The 10,247-nt window shown below is 40.2% G+C and overlaps 1 pseudogene; it reads left to right on the plus strand.

Moving 5' to 3' along the window:
- The first annotated feature begins 9,441 nt into the window (after positions 1–9,441).
- LOC104869509 overlaps positions 9,442–10,247 on the plus strand; it is a 6,975-nt pseudogene continuing 6,169 nt past the window's right edge.

Genomic DNA, 10,247 nt, shown 5'->3' on the forward strand with positions numbered 1-10,247 from the left:
AATTGTAAAATGGGGATGCTAATAACTCCTTTAATAGGTTGTTCTGAGGAATAAATAATAAATTATATATGAAAATACATAATAGTACTTGGATCATAGCAGATGCTCAACAAATACAAGCCAAATGTAAATTTCACTAAAATCTGGTAATTCTTAATACATAATCAGTTTCTCCCTTAATTCTCAATCAGAATTGAAACTGACACTGGAGATTCCATTATAGGAGTAGCGGTAGGGCACACAGACAGTATGGTGTTTTTATAACCTCTGCAAGCTTTGAAATACAAAATCAGAAGGAAAAATGTAACTTTTTAAAAACAAAGGAAATCCACACAAAAATTTATACAAGCCAGGTGTAATGGTGCATGCCTGTAATCCTAATACTGTAAGAGGCTTAAAACAGGAGGACTGAATGTTCAATCCCAGCCTGGGAATTTAATGACTTAATGAGACTGTCTCAAAAGAAAAAAGAAAAAAAAGAAAGAAAGCAGGCAGGCACGCAGGCATGTGTGTGTGTATGTGTGTGTCAGGGGGTGGCTTAGTATGAATGTCCTGGGCCCAATTCCTAGTACTTCCCCAAAAATATTTATTCAAGAATCTTTATAAAGCTGGGCTTGGTGGCACATCCTGTAATCCCAGCACTCTGGGTAGCTGAGGCAGGAGGATTCCAAGTTCAAGCCCACCCTAGGTAACTTAATGAGACCCTGTCTCAAATTAAGAAAGGGCTGGGGATGTAGCTCAGTGCAAAGTACATGGGTTCAATTCCAAGTACTGAAAAATGAAAGAAAGAATGAGTGAGTGAATACAAACATATATGAGGCAGAATGTTTTTTGGGGGTACTGGGGATCAAATTCTGGCCCTTGTGCTTGCGTGGCAGGTGCTGGAACCACTGAGCTAAATCCCCGGCCCCTGCAGAATGTTTTTTGTTATTGCTTTTTTTTTGGAGACAGTGTCTGGCTATGCAGTTCAGGTTGGCCTTGAACTCATGGCAATTTTCCTGCTTTGGCTTCTAAAGTGCTGGAACTATAGGTGTGTGTCACCACGCCAGGCTAGCAGAATGTTGTTTTTTTTTTTTAAATAGGGTAACAGGTGCATTGGGTTCATTGTTCTGCTCTATTTTGTTTACTCTGTACAGTTTTGGAATTCTTCTTGATAAAACCCTTAAAAAAAAAATCCTTCAGCCAGTGAAATGTTCAGTAGCAGATCATGTACTTTGCATGCGTGAGACTCTGGGTTCAATTTTCACCACCAAAATAAATAAATAAATTTAAAATCTTTCTTCCTAACTAAATGTAATGCAAAATGTTGAGTACTGACTAATAAAAATGGAAAATCATTAATAATATATAGTTAACAAATCCAGTCCAAGACATATACGACCATACTAGTCTTGGAAGTGGAGGGAGACAACTCAAGAAATATGTATCTAGCACACGCCTTTAATCCCAGCACTCGGGAGGCTGCGGCAGAAGGTTCACTGTGAGTTCGAGACCAGCCTGGGCTACATAGTGAGTTCCAGGTCAGTCTCAACTACATAGTGAGACCCTGTCTCAAAAAAACCAAAAAAAAAAAAAAGAAAGAAATATGTATCTAGGGCTGGGGATTTAGCTCAGTGGTGCAGCCACTTGTGTTGCAAGCACAAGGTCTCTTTTGATCCCTGGTACCAAAAATAAAAAAAGACATACACATCTTCACAATGCTATAACTAGAAGGACATTCAGCACAATGTTAGGAAGACAGATGGTTTTTTTGTTCTTATTTTCCAGATATTCTACAGTAAACAGTTATTATTTTATGATAATGCAAAATAGCAATTAAGAACCAGCTCTGGAGAGAAACTTAAAGGGTTAGGGATGTAACTCAGTGGCAGAGCACTTGCTTAGCATGCACAAAAGGCTGAGTTCAATAGTTCAATCTTTTTTTTTTTTTTTGGTTTTTTGAGACAGGGTCTCACTATGTAGTTGAGACTGACCTGGAACTCACTATGTAGTCCTGGCTGGTCTCAAACTTATAGTGATCTTCCTGCCTCAGCCTCCCGAGTGCTGGGATTACAGGCGTGAGCCACCACGCCCAGTCCTGAGTTCAATCTTTAACACTGAAAAAAATTTAAATTTGAATCTGACTCTACTACTCTCTAGATTGTATGATCTTGGGTAAAATAATTTACCTTCTTAAAGTCCTAGGTATTTTCTTTTCACTTGACAGGTAGATATATGTTACACACACATACATATACACGATATATATACACATATATCATTCATATATATATATATATATATCATAGGGTTACCAGGAACATTAAAGGAAGTAATGCATTGTAAAACACTTAGCACAAGCCTAGCATGTGCTCAAGAAATATGGCTATGTCTTGATCTCTTATCTACAAGATAATAATAGTACCTACCTCACAGAGCAGCTATGAGGATTCCACAGGGTAAATGACACTATAGTGACATGTTATTTACAATAAAAAAATATCTTTTAAGAAAAGCCCCACCTCTGGGCTGGGTTTGTAGCTCAGTGGTAGAGCATGTGCCTAGCACATGCACAGCCCTGGGTGTGATACCCCAGCACCATAAACAATAAAAAGCCTACCTCAAAAAGTTAAACAGAATTACCACATGACCCAGAAATTCCACTCCTAGGAATATACCCAGCAAAACTGAAAACAAATGTCTACACAAAACCTTGTACTAGAATGTTCACAGCAGCATTATTCATAACAGCCTCAAAGTAGAAAAAATCCAAAGTCCAACTAGTGAATGGATAAATACAGCATGGTGCATCCATATCAAGTGGAATACTACTCAACCATAGAAAGGAATGAAGTACTAATTCATACTACAATTTGGATGATATAATAACAGAAAACATTACTGTAATGAAAGAAGCCACCACAAAAGACAAAAGATCATATATCGTATGATTCTTTATATGAAATGTCAAAAATAGGAAAACCTATAGAGACAGAAAGTAGATTAGTGGTTGCTTAGGGCTGAGGGACAAGATGGGGATGACTGGCTGTAATAACTTAAAAGAATGTTTCTTATTTTGGGTGATAAAATTTTTCAAGTATCAGAAAGTGATGATGGTGGCATGACTTTTTGTTGCTGTTTCTTTTCTTTTCTTTTCTTTCTTTCTTTCTTTCTTTCTTTCTTTCTTTCTTTCTTTCTATTTTTTTTGTTCCCAGCATTGAAGCAGAACAACTGAGCCAAATCCCTGGCCCCACAAAGTTTTGACTATATTAAAAACTGCTAAATTGTATACTTTGCTTGTGCTACATAGTGAGTTCAAGGCCAGCCTGAACAGCATAGTGAGACCCTGTCTCATAAAACAAAAACAAAAAGATTAAAAATATCCTGGGGGCCAGCTGCTCAACTGATTCATCTACCACTTCTCCTAGGTGTCCCAGGGGTGACGTGAGCCAGGCAGGTAGCAATAACTATTGCTGAATAAATAGCAGCATAACTACCTTGGTATACATACAAAGTTTTATACCTATCAATGTGCTTTTGTTTGTGCTTTTAATTTGCTTCAGAACAATCCTATGAAGAAGCCATAAAACTATTATTATTCCCACTTAAGGGAGAACTGAAGCACAATACTACATAGTATTAAGGAAGAAGGCCTGGACCAGAATTGAGGGTCTTGCACTTTAGGCTTGCCTCTGCCTTTAATTGACTGTATGACCCTTAGTAAGGCATTTTACTCTTATCTTCTATTTGTAAATGATGGGTGAACTCAGAGATGAGCTACAAAACCTCTTCCAAAGACACTGCTATAAGGAGACACTGCTATTCAGCAGCATCTTGGTTCCAGAGATAGAACCTAAAGCATCTGTACTCTCTTTCCTTGGGACATGCAGCCTACCACAGCAGGGAGGCACACCCAGCCAGAGTGACAACTGACCCCCTTTCAACATTCTGAATTATGCAAAAGATATACGCAAGTTTCCTTTTACTCTCTTTGTGATGGTTTTCCTACTGGAGCAATCCTATAGAAGAGAAGAAAAGTAAAGCCCAAGCATAAACTTCATTGGAAGTACCATAACAAGATGAAGAATTAAGCTGTGGAATCTAACAGACATAAGGTTCAAATTTCAGCTCTGTCACCTATTTTCTATGTAACTTACATTTCTAAACATCAGTTTCCTAATCTGGTACTATCTACCTTTGCAAGGTGATGAGGAATGAAGACTGTATGTGTAAAATGCCTGACACTGAGCCTGGTAAATAATAAGTTATTGAACATTCTAAACAGCTTACACATGTTATCTCACAGACTCTTTATAGCAATCCTACGAGACACTATTACTATCATTTTACTGATGTAGGAGCTGAAAAGTTCATTTGCTAAAGTCATGTAGTTATTAAACGGAGAGTCAACCTAGATAATCCCAGGCCCTGGCCACTGCCCAATAAAAAACAATTATTACTGCTATTATTAATTCAACCATGTCCCAATCAGTCTTGCCTAAAAGAAACTTTGTTTCTTTTCCTTTTCTTTCTTTTCTCTTTTTTTTTTAAATACTGTGATCAACTTGGGACCTTGCACTTGAGAGGCAGGTGGCTGCACCACTAAGCTAAATCCTCACCCCAAGAAACTTTGTTTCTTACCATTCTTTAGGGCTAAGAAAAGGAATCAACATCACTTTGGCTAGGGGTGTTGAAGTGGTAGAGTGCCTGCTTAGCATGAACAAGGCCCTCAGTTTAATCTCTAGCACCAAGAAAACAGAAAAAAAATAAAGCAAAAAAAAAAATCACCTTCACTGCACTGGTCTAAAATACAAATTTACTGAGTGCCACTTCAGGGTCATAGACCAAGTTTGACTGGTAAGGACAGGACCATCAACAAAATATTTTTGGAACAGTTCTTTGCCATCTTGTAGGCTCCCAGCTCAAATGATTTCACATGAGACTGAGTAAAGGTTTTGTCTGTGAAGTCCAACCTAAGAAATGCTTCGCTTTCTGGAGTCTTTGGATGAGAACTCACTCTGATGTCTCCTCTGCCTAAATGGGCTCTACAGTACCATTTGAGCCTTGTCAACACTGTTCTCGGAGGTTTTCAGAACTTTGATTTTCAGCAATAACAGTTTATCTGCCTTCTCCTAGGCCCCAAATCATAAGGTAGTGGAAGGGGGGAAAAAAAAAGTTGGAGGACGATGGCAGGTGTGGTGGTTCACACTTGTAATCCCAGCTACTAGGATGACTAAGGCAGGAGAATCATGAGTTCAAGGTCAGCCTAGGCAACTTTTGTCTCAAAATACAAAATAAAAGTAAAAAGAGCTGGGGCTATAACTCAGTGGTAGAATGTTTGCCTACAATGCATTAAGGCCCTGGGTCTAACCCCTAGTATCATAAAGGGCGGGGTGGGGGGAGGAAGGAAGGAACATATTTTGACAATGCTGTCTTTTCTTGCTGTTTAAGAGCAACCAGTCTTGAATTTTGCCTTTCTAAACCTGCATCTTTCTGCTGGGCATGGTGGTGCATGCCCACATGCCTGCAATCCTAGCACTCAGGAGAGGCTGAAGCAGGATTGCTGAGCTGGAGGCCAGCTTGGTCTACATAGTGAATTCAAGGCCAGTTTAAAATTATACAATGAGACCCTGTCTCAAAAAACAAAAAAATAATAAATGCATCTTTCCAAATCCTGCCATAATTCAAAGTACCTCTTCTAAGGAAGCCACTGAAGTTTCCCTACTCTACTCTAAGCAGAAAGGTCAAGGAAAATGAAGCTGACCAATATGGAAATGCTTCCTTTCTGAGATGCAGCTGTGCTACATCCAGATGTCTCAAGAGGGAACCAGGTAGCCCACCAGCACTCCAACACTCAGGCCTCAACTGATGAAGCTCCCTGAACAGAACTGCCAGGCTCTCATTCTGAGAAAAATCTCCCTAAAAAGCTAAGGGATAAGCAGTTTTATTCTTAAAAATAGAAGCTGGAAGCCAGGTATGGTGACACACGCCTGTAATCCCAGCACTCAAGAGGCTGAGGCAGAAGGATCATCCTGAGTTCAAGGCCAGCCTGAACTACATAGCAAGATCCTGTCTCACCACTACCCCACCCAAATCCAGGGTTTTGAATAAGGACAAAAATTTACTAGGGTTCTGCTCCTAAAACTGCCCTACAAATCTCTGGATAGCTCCCTGGGCAAGATCTTATTCTTTTCCCCACCCCCACCCAAAGAAAATGGGGTTAATACTGCCCCAGATGGCTATACATAAGATTAAGGGTCATTATTCTTGGCATCCAGCTCTGGCACAACTCTAATAGTTGTGAACTTGTTCATCCTAAAAGACATTAAACATAAAAATGCACACAGTGACCCTTGAATCTATCTCTATAGGAGAGGCTAAGAATTTTCTTTGCACTGGGCCTTTACAGTGCAGCCTATAGTCTGACCTACTGACTATATGTTCCCTTTACTCAAGCTTCAAATTTTTAGGTATTAGTCACCAATGCCACAAAGTCCTACGAGGAGTTTGCAGCCATTACTAACAGCACAAAGAATGAGTCCCAGAACTCTCAGGGTGTCTGTCAGGCCCAAACTCACTTCTGAGGAAGCCAATAAAATGATACTCCTTTATTCCCAAGCCCAGGCTCTTGAGGCATCTACTGATTTCCAGTGAAAAGCACATATTATGTCATTTAGTCCTCATAAACCCACTATGAAGCAGATGTCATTGTAAGGCTCATTTCACAGATGAAGAAACTAGCCCAGAAAGAACCCTTGACTTATTCTAGGTCACAAAGCCAATGAGAGGCAGATACAGGTTTCAGTAACATCCCTACCACTACTAGCTATGTAACTTCCAGCATTCTTTCTTCCATTTTTTTTGGCAGAGCTTATGGTTTTTGTTTTGTTTTGAGATAGGGTCTCACTATGTAGTTGAGACTGACCTGGTCACTATGTAGCCCAGGCTGGTCTCAAACTCACAGCAATCCTCCTGCCTCAGCCTTCCAAGTGCTGGGATTATAAGCGTGCACCACCACGCCCAGCCAGAGCTTATGATTTGAGAATTGAACTCAGGACTCTTGCAATGAGCTATATTTCCAGGCATTTTTATTTTTTAATTTTGAGACAGATGTCGCTGCTTGCTAAATTACCTAGGTTGGGCTTGAACTTGTGATCCTTCTGCCTCAGATTCCCAGTGATTATAGGTATGCATAGCCATGCCTCGCTTGCCAGCATATTTCTTAACTTTCTAGAGGCTTAGCTTCTTCATTTGGGGATAAAGATCATTCCTACTTTATACGGGGTTTCTGAGGACTAAGTGAGATACTGCAGAGAGCCTAGCAAGTGTCAATATACAGCAGTCTTTCACACATCAATAAGATAGAGCATTTGATATCATTTTCACAGATTCAAGTTTAAAATAATAAAAGATTATTTAGTTCAATTATCAACATAAATTTAACTTATATCCTTGATAAGAAGTGGCAAAGTCTTGGCTTGAATACTTCAAATGATGAGTAACTCACTCTCATAGGTAGCCTACTTTGATTTTAGAAAGCCAAATTCTTGCCTGTGAAAAGTCTACCCACTTGGAATTTCCTTCTTTAATTCTGGGCTGCATTCTACAATCAGAGAAATCCAGTTCACCCTCCCCATGAAAATTCTTCAAATATCTGCATCTGCAGGCAGATATCACGTTCCACCAGCCTCTCAGCTCTGGACTTTTCAGGTCTTCCTCATGTACTGCAGTCCCAGAGGGAGCTCTGTATCAAAAAGCAGAAAGACCTGGAATTGAATCTTTCCATTTACTAGATACGTGAATTTAAAAGTTTCTTAACCTTGCTGAATCTGTTCCTTCATCAGTGTAACACAGAAAGTGACTCTCACTTCACAAGACACTCATGAGGATTAAACTAGATAAAGTAAGAATACTAGCTAATACCAAGCCAAACATATATCAGACTCTGAATAAGTATCAGTCACTTTTTAGGGTATTTGCCAGTATTCCCTCAAAGCTAGGAATTTAACATAACCTCAAGAAACCGGTTTCTCACAGCAACTATCAGAACTTTGGTTTTTGAGAACAAGACAGCTAAGAAAGCACAGCCCAAGGGTCCAGCACTCTGCAAATACAACCCAAAGATACGGCAGAGCATCTGGAAAGGAAAGAAGATGAAAGAAGAAAGGAAACAGGACAGACCATTAAACCAGTAAACCAAAGAAAAGGCAAGTGTCACCATTTCACATGTTTAACTATGACTTTCTCTAAGGCTTAACTGTAAATGTGAGCCACATTCCTTAACTGGAGAGGAGAGAGAGAAAAAATAAAGAACAAGCCACAATCTGGATCTTCCCCAGTAGTTGGCACTTCAAGGTCCACAGATTTTTGCAAGTGGATTTCAAGATAGCTAGTTGTGTCCTTTTACATTCTGAAGTCCAGGTGTGTAAAAACACCCTGCAGAGGACTTTAAATGAGTCAATCCTGAATTCCCTCCACCTAGAAAAATTGCCACTTATGTGACAACACCAAAACTCAAAACTGGGCAAACTGTTAACGCCATCATAGTAATTATTATATTCTGTCAGTGACCACCAGAGAATAAGTCCCCAGCAAAAATGTAAGTTTTTGCTCAGTTATTCTGGAGTTTACCAAAAAGCATTACCTCTACAAGTTCAGATGTGACTTGAATGTAGTGCCTCTAAATAGGTCAAAAGAGGAAAAAAAAAAGAAAGAAAGAAAAGAAAAGAAAAGTCAGATCCCCAGATTTTCAGACAGTGTGATCACAAATTGAGACACAAAATGTTGTTTCCAGTCTGTCAATGAGATGCAACCTACAATGAAGAAATCTGACTCAGCCCTACTAGTTACTCCTTAGTCTGTTTTAGAGGATCAAGGTATTAAACCCAACAATAATTCAACAAAAATTCATTTCCAACCCAGACATGGTGACACATGCCTGTAATCCCAGCTTGCCAGTGGCACCAATACAGTGCTGAGCAAGACAGATACCTTCATAGAGCTTAGAGCCTGGTAAGAAATAGTGATTAAACAGATGATTATCAGCTGGGAGTAGTGCTGCATGCCCATAATCCCAGCACGCAGGAGGCTGAGGCAGGAGGATTGCCATGAATTTGAATTGAGGCCAGCCTTGACTACACAGTGAGTTCAAGACTAGCCTGAATTACAGAGTGAGACCCTGTCTCAAAAAACTAAGAAAGATACAAGAATACACAGAACTCAAACCAGAAATAGCCTTAAGTATTTCCTTCAAAATAGTGGGCAGACACTGAACCTTGAAGAACTGTGAAGTATAGAAATGCTTACTGCAGACCACTGGGCCTATCTGTTCCTCAGGAGGGGATTTTTATAATATCACTGAGTCAGAAGGAGCCCTCAGAAAAGTTTTACTCTCGATACTGATTCAGGCTTGTTTAAAAAGGAGCACTTGGGCTGGGTTTAGTGATGCAGGGTTTATGTAGCATGCTGGGGGCCCTCGGTTTGATCTCCAATAACACAAACAGGTAAGAAGAAAGAAGGAACGCTGCCTATATCATTTTTCTGGACACACTGTCCTCAAAGCACCTTAAAAAAAACTTAACCGCCATTTTACCCAGATCATCCTTCCATCTTTGAAAAGAATGGGGAATATACAGTCACTCTACTAGGCTTCTGAACTTACAAACTTGAGAGAAATACTTTAAAAGTGCTTTACTAGCAGCTCAGGAGGTTAAAAGAAAATCAGAGAACTTTAGGATAAACAATTATATTGGGCTGTTAGACACATGATAAACCCTCTACTCTTAAAAACCATAGTAGTACACCTGCATCCAGGAGTGAGCCAAAGGGCACCAAGCACATTCAACACGGTTGGCAGCTGGCAAGGGGATGCCCCCCTGCAGCTTTCAGAAAGAACGGGTCCTGCTTGTTCACAGACTTCTCTATCTCCGCACTTCCTATTTATCCTTTGAAGTGGGTACTGAATAGCCCATTCCCAAGTAGAGGCCCTTTGTACTGGGCGCTACAATTGCTGGTGGAAACACCTTGGCAAAGTTCAGTTTGGTGCCAGGATGAGCCACCGAAGGCATCTGCGGTTGCCAGAACCCTGAAAATGAGAGAAGAGAAGAGAAGGAGAGGAACAGAGAGAACTGCCTGGAAGAGAGCAGGTCAGGTCACTGCCCTTCCGTAACTTCCACCTGCCCCCTTCTCCCTGAGACCGACGCAAGATCAGATGCCAAAAACTCCGCAAAAAAAAAAAAGTCCCGGGAAGGGAGGATTTCTACCTCACC

Source organism: Fukomys damarensis, unplaced genomic scaffold (genome assembly GCF_012274545.1).
Source record: "Fukomys damarensis isolate Sample0158 unplaced genomic scaffold, DMR_v1.0_HiC HiC_scaffold_23, whole genome shotgun sequence".
NCBI lineage: Eukaryota > Metazoa > Chordata > Mammalia > Rodentia > Bathyergidae > Fukomys > Fukomys damarensis.